Consider the following 9,130-nt stretch of genomic DNA (forward strand, 5'->3'; position numbering starts at 1 on the left):
GGGTGTGACCCAAAAACCAAAAAAAGAAAAAAAAACCAAACAAACAAAAAGAATGTTTTAGTGACTTAACTTTATAAACTTATATCTTTACAATAACTTAATGTTTTTGTTCATAGAAGTCTTTGGGGAAAAAGGGTTGGATGCCCTAGTTTTGCATGAGTCCTCTAGTCTGTTAGACTTTCATTACAGTGCTTATTATAAAAATGTCTTAACAAAAATTTCAATGTTTTATTTTATTTTATTTTTTTGGTTTTTGGGCCATACCAGGTGATGATCAGGGGTTACTCCTGGCCATGCACTCAGAAATCGCTCCTGGCTTGGGGAACCATAATGGATGCCAGGGGATTGAACCACAGTTCATCGTACTTCAGTCCTGTGCAAGGCAAATGCCCTACTGCTGTGCCACCACCATTTCGGCCCCCCAAATTTCAATGCTTTAAACAAATATTTTAATTTTAGTCATGTCTGCTAATATGATCTAACGCTTCTGTCCACAGACATCTTTGGAGTAGGTATCTGTATAAGATAGGCTCTTGCTACAGTGCACATTCATGAAAATGTTTTAGTAACCTATTTTCAAGTAAAGCAAGTTTTCAATCATATCTTAATGTTTTTGTTCTCAGATTTCCCACCAACAAAAGAAACCTGAATGGGGGCTGGAGTGATAGCACAGTGGTAACACATTTGCCTTGCATGCTGCCGACCCGGGACAGACCCATGTTTGATCCCCAGTATTCCATCTGGTGCCCCAAGCCTGCCAGGAGTGATTTCTGAGTGCAGAGCCAGGAGTAACCCCTGAGCACCCCTGGGTGTGGCCCCCTAGAAAGGAATGCTCTAGATTCATAATACGATACTCCATGATGTTGAGTCTTTTTACAGTGCTCATTACAATATTGTTTAGTAAATTCTGGGAAAAGTTTTTGTGATAAGCTGCAGAGTCAGACTTGGAAAAACCGATTGTTTTGAGGATTTTGTATGCACAGTCTAACCTATGAAACTTTTCAGCCCAGTTTACCCTCACCAGCTGTGATTACTAGGAAGTGGAAAATTTTTTCCATCTGACCTGACGGCTTTATATTTTTTGAAGTGCTTGGACCCCATTCTACCTGGGTCAATTTGACAGTTATTTTCTATTGATTGATCTTCAATGTGTGTGTGTGTGTGTGTGTGTGTGTGTGTGTGTGTGTGTGTGTTGGCTACCTTTATGTCAGTCTAATGTTCATCTGTACTGTACAGAATGTCTATCTATGTTGTATATAGCCCTTCCTCCTCCCCTGCTTACAACTCTACAAATCCCTTTCTATTGTTTTCCTTTGTTTTCTCACCACATATTTTTTTTATCCTCCCTAATTAACTCATTATTTTTCTTAGAAGTTTTTTTTTTTTTTTTTAAATAAGCACAGGTCTTACTCCTGGCTCTGTGCTACGGGATTACTTTTGGTTCTGTGCTCAGGTATTATTACTGACAGTGCTTAAGGACATTTTGAATGTCTAGATATTCAACTGGAATCAACTGCATGCCTTAACACACTGTACTGTCTTTCCAGTCAGCTCTAGGAGGATATTAATTTTATTTAATTAAATAAAATATGCTTATTTAGTTGAGTTATTTCTTATGAAGTTTAGTGTTTGTACCAATCAGGAATTGGTCTATTTCTTCTAACTTACCAAAATTTGTGTACTAGTCAGAAAAATTTGTTCTTTGTAGAAAGTTCTATTTTTGTTACATTTCATAATGAGGTTTGTATTCAAGTGAATTTTCTAGTCTACATTTATCTCTTACTTTTAAAATTTAACTCTGCTTCAACCAGTCATCATGAAAAATGCTAAAATAAGATTGGAGAGCATAGAAACTATTCTATAGAGACATTCAAAGTCCAATATAGCTGTAGTTTTGTAAAGGGAAATACCTATTACATTATAATTCTTCATTTGGAAATCAGTCCATTTTTCTTCATAATGTTTTCTGACTCTCTTCTTAATTAAGATGGAGGAACTTCCTTTTTTCCAGAATATTTTGAAAGAAAAGGCCACAGGAAAAAAAGCCCTGTTAATAACCCAGTTGTTCTACAAGCTGTAAATTTAGATTAGATTAGCTGCTGTTCAGTACTAATGCAGAATACCAATGAAAAATGCAAATAAAATCAAATGTTCAAGCAGTACATTGATTCCAGGAGCATTCAGCTTTTGCTTTTGACATCTTTGTGGTTGCTCTATGAACTCTGTCTTCCCCATGGATATGTATCTCTAAAATTTTCATTTTGGCATAAAATAACATTAAATTATGTACTTATCAAGAAATATCACAGGCCAGTGAGAAGTTAGCAGTAAAAATATTACAGGCCAGTGAGAAGTTAGCTTGCTTAATTTTGAGATGGGGGTAGGGGTTAGGGGCCATACCCAGTGGTTATCAGAATTTACTCCTGGCTATGTTCAGGAGACTATATATGGTGCCAAAAATTTGAATCAGTGTCAATCATGTGCAAAGCAAGTGCCTTAACTTATATAAGGCTCTAGTCTTATAGCTATTCTTTTTTTTTTTTTTTGCTTGTTTGTTTTCTTGTTTTTGGGCCACACCCGGTGATGCTCAGGGCTTACTCCTGGCAATGCACACAGAAATCACTTCTGGCTTGGGGGACCATATGGGATGCTGGGGAATTGAACAGAACCACAGTCTGTCCTAGGCTAGCGTGGGCAAGGCAGACACTTTACCACTTGCACCACCACTCTGGCCCCATATAAATTTTTTTCTTAAAGGAAGGGGGGGATTTAAAACATGGTGGAAGGCTGGAGAGATAGTGCAGTGGGTAGGGCATTTGTCTTGAATGCTGCCAACCTGGGTTCAATCCCCAACATCCCAGGTGGTCCCTTGAGTACTGCTAGAATTAATTCCTGAGTGCAGAGCCAGGGGTAACTCTTAAGCATTACTGTGTGTGAGCCAAAACAAACACAAACAGATGAGATGAGACTTGGTTTATTTCTGCTTCTTCCATTTCCTGAAGGAGCAAGAAAAGGATTGACAGTAGTCAAAGAGGTTGGATGGTTGTGGCAGGGTTTAGGGGGTACTGTGGAAGAAAGTATGGATTCTATTTTATCTTATTTTATTATTATTTTTGCTTGTTAGGGAGTCATTCCCACAGTGTTCAGGGTCATTCCTAGCTCTCTGTTCAGGAGTGATCCCTGGTGGTTTTCAAGGGATGAGATGTGATGTTGGGGATTAAACTGGGCTGTCTACAGTAACGTAACTCCTATATTATCTTTTGGGCCCAGAGAACTGAATTTTAAACCAGCTCTAGAGGATGGTTCTCATGAATCTTAAGATGAATCTTCACAATCAGAAATGAACTTAGTTATTCCAGACAAGATTCTGTTAAAATTTGTTATAAACTTTTCAATTTCACTGTGAACCCTCTCATTCTCTTTATTTCTTTTATTGGGCCACATTTAGCAGTGCTCAGAGTTTACTCCAGGCTCTGCACTCAGGAATCACTCCTGGCAGTGCACAGAGGACCCTTTGAAATGTCTGGCATTGAACCTAGGTCGGCCGTGTGCAAGGCAAGCACCCTACTGCTGTATTAGTGCTCCTGCCTCTACATTCTCCTTCTTATATATAGTTTATTGGACAGCATGTTCAGAGGAAGCTTAGTATGCTCTGGGTGTGATTAACTTTGTTCTGAGAGAGAGGTGTATGTGTGCAAAGAAAGCCATGGAAGTTATTACCCAAAGTAATAAGATGCAAAAGGTAATTATAAGCTGGTATTAAATCTCTTCAATCCATGTTTTATTAGTTGCAAAGTTGCACAAATCCAAGGTGGTGTGATTTCTGGGAGTTTCTCTTCCGAGATTCCAGATTTAAATTTTGAGCTTGGAAGGCCTTTTTATGACTGGAAGAAATAGAAATGGTCACCACCAGTTAAGTATAGAATGCATAAATCTTATGTGCCTTTAAAAATTTATTTCTATTAAAGAACCATGATTTAGAAAGTTCTTGATAGTTGAGTTTTAGGCACATAATATTTAACACAAGTCCCATCACCAGTATCAACTTCATCATCCCCTAGATCCCACCCAACCCACCAACTCCTGCTTGACCTCTAGACAACACACTATAAAGTTGGGTGGTTGCAGGTTAGATCTCATATTTTCAGGGCCTTTGAGCCTGTGCTTTGGATATACTGTGATATCCCTCTCCATTATCAAATTTTGTGTGTCTTAATGAAGTGTGCTCAGAGAAACGTGCTCTGAGAAAAATTCATAGTATATTTGGTCTGTAAACTATCCAGGACTGTCATTTTCTGAAATGCTTTAGGGAAAGTTGTGGTGGAGACAAATACAGTCACTGTCTCAGCTAATATTGCTAGAACTTTCCATTCATCCCACCCTAGCCCCTTTTCTGGAATTTCCTGTCTAGAAGTGAGATCTACATTGTATTTAAGTTTGAATGGCCTCGGCCGCATAGACTTTGAAGATAAAGACATGGGAGCTGACCAATATTTGGGGAATTTTGGAAGTCATGAAGGCACAAAATTTCATTTGGAATTATTGATTCAGTCAGCTGGTCACTCACAAATATTGTTTTGATCTTGTGTGTGAGCTTGGGGATCAATAGTGAATAAAGCACAATAGTGCTTACTTCATGGGAATGATTGACTACTGGGTGAAATGAAGATATATAGATAATGGAAGTAGTAATGTAGATGTTCTGTGATATCCTATGACTAAAATACCTAAAAATAACACATACAGATGCCTACTTAAAACTGAAGGGCAGGAAAGAATTCTAGAGCTGTGGCATCCAGCATATCAGCAACTGACCACATGAAGTTACTGAATTTTGAACTAGCTAGTAGCCACAATATTTAAAATTTACGCCCTTAGAAATGTTCAAGCATGCATTGGTTAGTATTGCTCAGAGATCTAGCTGGGGAGACCCTGACTGTCTTTGACAAGGTCAAGCTGATTTTTGAATGCCGGTAGGCTTGTTCAAGTTATCTTGGATAACATCAATGCTGCCATGGTTTTGACTCTAATGTCCATCTCTAAAATCTCTAAAATTGTTTCATGGACTCTAATGTCCATCTCTAAAATCGTTTCTTCTTGCTTCTCTTTCCTTGTCCCAAGCTTGAAGACAATGCTCAAGTGAGGACTTAAGAGTCACTCTGGCTAAGGACATTCATGCAGACCTAGGAATGGGCACTGTACTCTTCAGCAAGGAGTTAATGGTGCCATTTTCTCTAGAATATCTATTAATTAAGTCATACTTTAACTTAATTGTTTGTAGCCTCTGTGATTGATTCCATTCTCACTGGTGTGAGATAACATCCCATTGCATTTTTGATTTGCATTTCCCAAGAACAAGTGATGATGAGCACTTTTCCATATGCCTACTGGCCATCTGTATGTCCCAAGGTTGCCTATTTTTTCCCTCTCTACATTTCTTTGATGGGGTTATTTTTTGTTTATGATTGAGCCTTGTGTGCTATATATATTTTATGTATCAATTTGTTCCCTGATATATTATGTCAAATATACATTCTCCTCTTCAAAAGGTATTTTTTTGTTTTAATCCATTTCTTTTGCCACATAAGAACTATTTAAATTGAATGATAACCCTCATTTGTGTTGTACAGAGAAACAAAACAGGGGGATGGCTTGGATCAAATGATAAATCCTGGATCCTAGATTATGAAACTGGGAATACATTGCAAGGAGAGGCAGGATATAGGAAACAATGAAGAAATGGGATGTGAGTGACGTAGGGACCTTGGTGAAGGTCTTGGGCACTTACTTTGGTGATGGTGAGATAGGGCAACTATATATATATATATATATTCCATACATATTAACACTATTCCAACTACATGACCCAGACTATAATAATTATTTTAATCAAGACTTTTTTAAGTATTGAATTCTATTGTACAATTCTATTGTAGCCTAGGCACTATGTGGGCCTTGAGGATGATAATTTTGAATAAGACAGATAAGCAATGGCCCAAAGAGTTTATAAACTATCAGAAAATAGAATACACATATACACATAGGACAGTAAGAAAGCCAAGCTTTGTGATTCTGGAAGGTGAGGGTACTCTGGGATAGGTAAATGCTCCATGAGGAGGTATTTAAGTGCTCCTGAGGAGAGGTGAGTGTGATAAAAATGGAGAAGTTTTTGTGGGAACAGGGGACCCACTGAAGGCTGAAAGCCCTGGATGCAGAGAGGGTCAAAGGCAGGAAGGGTCAAGGTAGGCTTTGAAGTGTTGATTCAGCTCTGTGTCTAGTACAGAATGTACAGACCAGAGGATGGGTAGAAACTGCTGGAAAGTAGTGAGCAGACTGTAGGGCAGGTGAAGACTTCAGGTTTGGTCTTACTGGGAAACCAAGTACACATATTCATCAGGGAAACTCTGTGGTCCAGTTAGTTTTAAAGACACTCTGGTGTCCTCATCACCTAGTCACTTGAAGACAGGGCAGGGTGGGGTCGGAGTCTCTGTTGTCACCATCTTTCAGCATAGAGCTAGATTCTATGTGGGAACCCCAACACGAGTACCTGGTCTGTTCCCAAGAAAGTTGGGAACTTTTAGAACTTTCAGAACTTTCGGGCAAAAGAAAAATGAAAAAAGACTTGAAGCCCTTGGCAGGAAGAGTATGTTCAAGGGGGTGATGGAGGGGGACTGAAACCCGGAAAATGGGGTTTGAGGGAATCTCAAAGAAGATGGAAGCTTCAGACACTGTTTCTTCCATGTTTCATCTATCAAACATGACCCTTTGCGCTTCCATTAAAGACTCCTGTAGAGCCTCCTTATGAAGGTATTTTAACCATTTCCCTTTGGAGAAGGCCCCCCAGTGTAAATCTCAGACAGGAAGGAGTCTAGTCAGGCTGCTTCCAGTACACGTGTGTGCTTGTATGCATGCATGCACAAGTGTGTGTCTGCATGGGCACACCTGCTCACTTATAAATAGACACGATTTGTCTGGGAAATTGAGGATCACTCTTGTACTAGCTCTTTGCTGGTTTGATCTGACTGTTTCCATAGCAATGTAAACTTGAGTTTTCAAGAGGTTCTTTAGAGGGGGCTCTGGCAAGCTGTGTAAATTCAAGTGTGCATGAGTTTGACTCCTGACCACTGGCTGGTGGGGCAGTTCTTGGGAGATGGAATTGATGCTCTGGTGACCTTCCTGCCTCTTTCCCCCTTGACCTCCCCATGCCAAAACACAGACTAACCAAAGCTCAGGCAGCCAGGATTTTAATCTTTGGTCAAAGCTCGGGGAAATCATGCTTCTTTCCTGGTTTTTATTTTGTTGCATTTGTCACTGGAATTTCTTTTTCTGGCTCTTCCTAGCTGAAGACCTTACTGGGTCACTCTCAAAAATGAAGGTGCACTTGTTCTCCAAAGAGAGTTCTCGAAAGCACATGAGCCCACACAGTCCCTCTTGTCTACATGAGTCAGACTGCCTTCTTTTTGAGCACTGTGCTGAGAACACAAGTGAGGCTCTTTGATGTGTGGGCAGGGAATGCTCAATAGTGACCAGCCAATGCTTCCAGGGTATTGACTGACCTGACCCAAATGCAGAAACTTTATTGGCTCTGACTCCTTTTATTGTTTCCCACTGAAAGCCAAAGACACTCCTATCACTTCAGGTAATTTTGGTTGCCTGGAGGCAGAAATCCAGTTTAATCTATTTTAAATATAACAGCTGCCTGTTATGTTTAAAACAGGAGGATATATTAACTCTTAGCAGGCAGAATTGGCTGTCTGTCACCAAGAGAACCCACCTGAGCACTCTTGCCAGTTGCATCTTGCTCATAGAGGGACCACGGAAGACATGATCATGGATGGAACAGGGCTTCTCCCAAACAGAAAGGACAGAGCAGGACACTGTCAGTGAGATTACTCTGTAGAACTGCTACAGCAACTGGTGCTGGGCCATTGACCCATGCACATGCCTCTTAGACCACATTAGAAGGACCTCATGCCAGCCCTATAATGAAGGCATAGCAGTAAGGCTGATCAGAGAAGTGGACACAAACCCTTGGGCAGTGAAGAAGAGAACATGCTGGACCTGGCACAGAGAACCTAGTCTTGCCCAAGGTTCTGAGCTTAGCCCAGGCAGCCAGGGTCCTTTTTCTTTTGGGAGAAGAGGTGTTGTAGACCAACAGCAGAGAAGAAAGGAGCAAATGATTGGTCAAGGAGCTGCCTCTCTCTCTATGGGCTTCACTTTTGTCAACTCCTGAGGTAAGGGATGAGGCCCAAGTATGACCATTCTCTCTCTTTCTTTCTTTCTTTCTTTCTTTCTTTCTTTCTTTCTTTCTTTCTTTCTTTCTTTCTTTCTTTCTTTCTTTCTTTCTTTCTTTCTTTCTTTCTTTCTTTCTTTCTTTCTTTCTTTCTTTCTTTCTTTCTTTCTTTCTTTCTTTCTTTCTTTCTTTCTTTCTTTCTTTCTTTCTTTCTTCCTTCCTTCCTTCCTTCCTTCCTTCCTTCCTTCTTTCCTTCCTTCCTTCCTTCCTTCCTTCCTTCCTTCCTTCCTTCCTTCCTTCCTTCCTTTCTCTCTCTCTCTCCCTCCCTCTCTCCCTCCCTCCTTTCTTTTCTTTCTTTCTTTCTTTCTTTCTTTCTTTCTTTCTTTCTTTCTTTCTTTCTTTCTTTCTTTCTTTCTTTCTTTCTTTCTTTCTTTCTTTCTTTCTTTCTTTCTTTCTTTCTTTCTTTCTTTCTTCTTCCTTCCTTCTTTCTCTCTTCTTTTTCTTTCTTTCTTTCCTTCCTTCCATTTTTTTCTTTCTCTTCTTTTAGAATTAGTGTTTCAAAAGATATCCAATTTGTTAAGCAACCTCAGGATTTTTTTAAATTTTAATTTACTTAAAGAGCATGTATCACATCACTGACATAATTGATCATAATACTTTTGTTTCCAGGTACATGGGAGAAAAATATTAAAAAGAAGAAAGGAAAAAATTAAGAGAGAATAAAAAAGGGTATAGTCACAAACAAATTTGTGAAAATTACTATATCTCCAATGAAGTCACTATCATTGTCAGAAAGTTTAGTAAGCTCTTGTTGCTAGTTGACAATTTTGTTACTTCTTTTGTTTCTGAACATTAGGTGGCTTAAGATACACATTGGTGTCTAAAATGGTGTGTTCT

The sequence above is a fragment of the Suncus etruscus genome, chromosome 7 (assembly GCF_024139225.1).
Source record: "Suncus etruscus isolate mSunEtr1 chromosome 7, mSunEtr1.pri.cur, whole genome shotgun sequence".
Lineage (NCBI taxonomy): Eukaryota > Metazoa > Chordata > Mammalia > Eulipotyphla > Soricidae > Suncus > Suncus etruscus.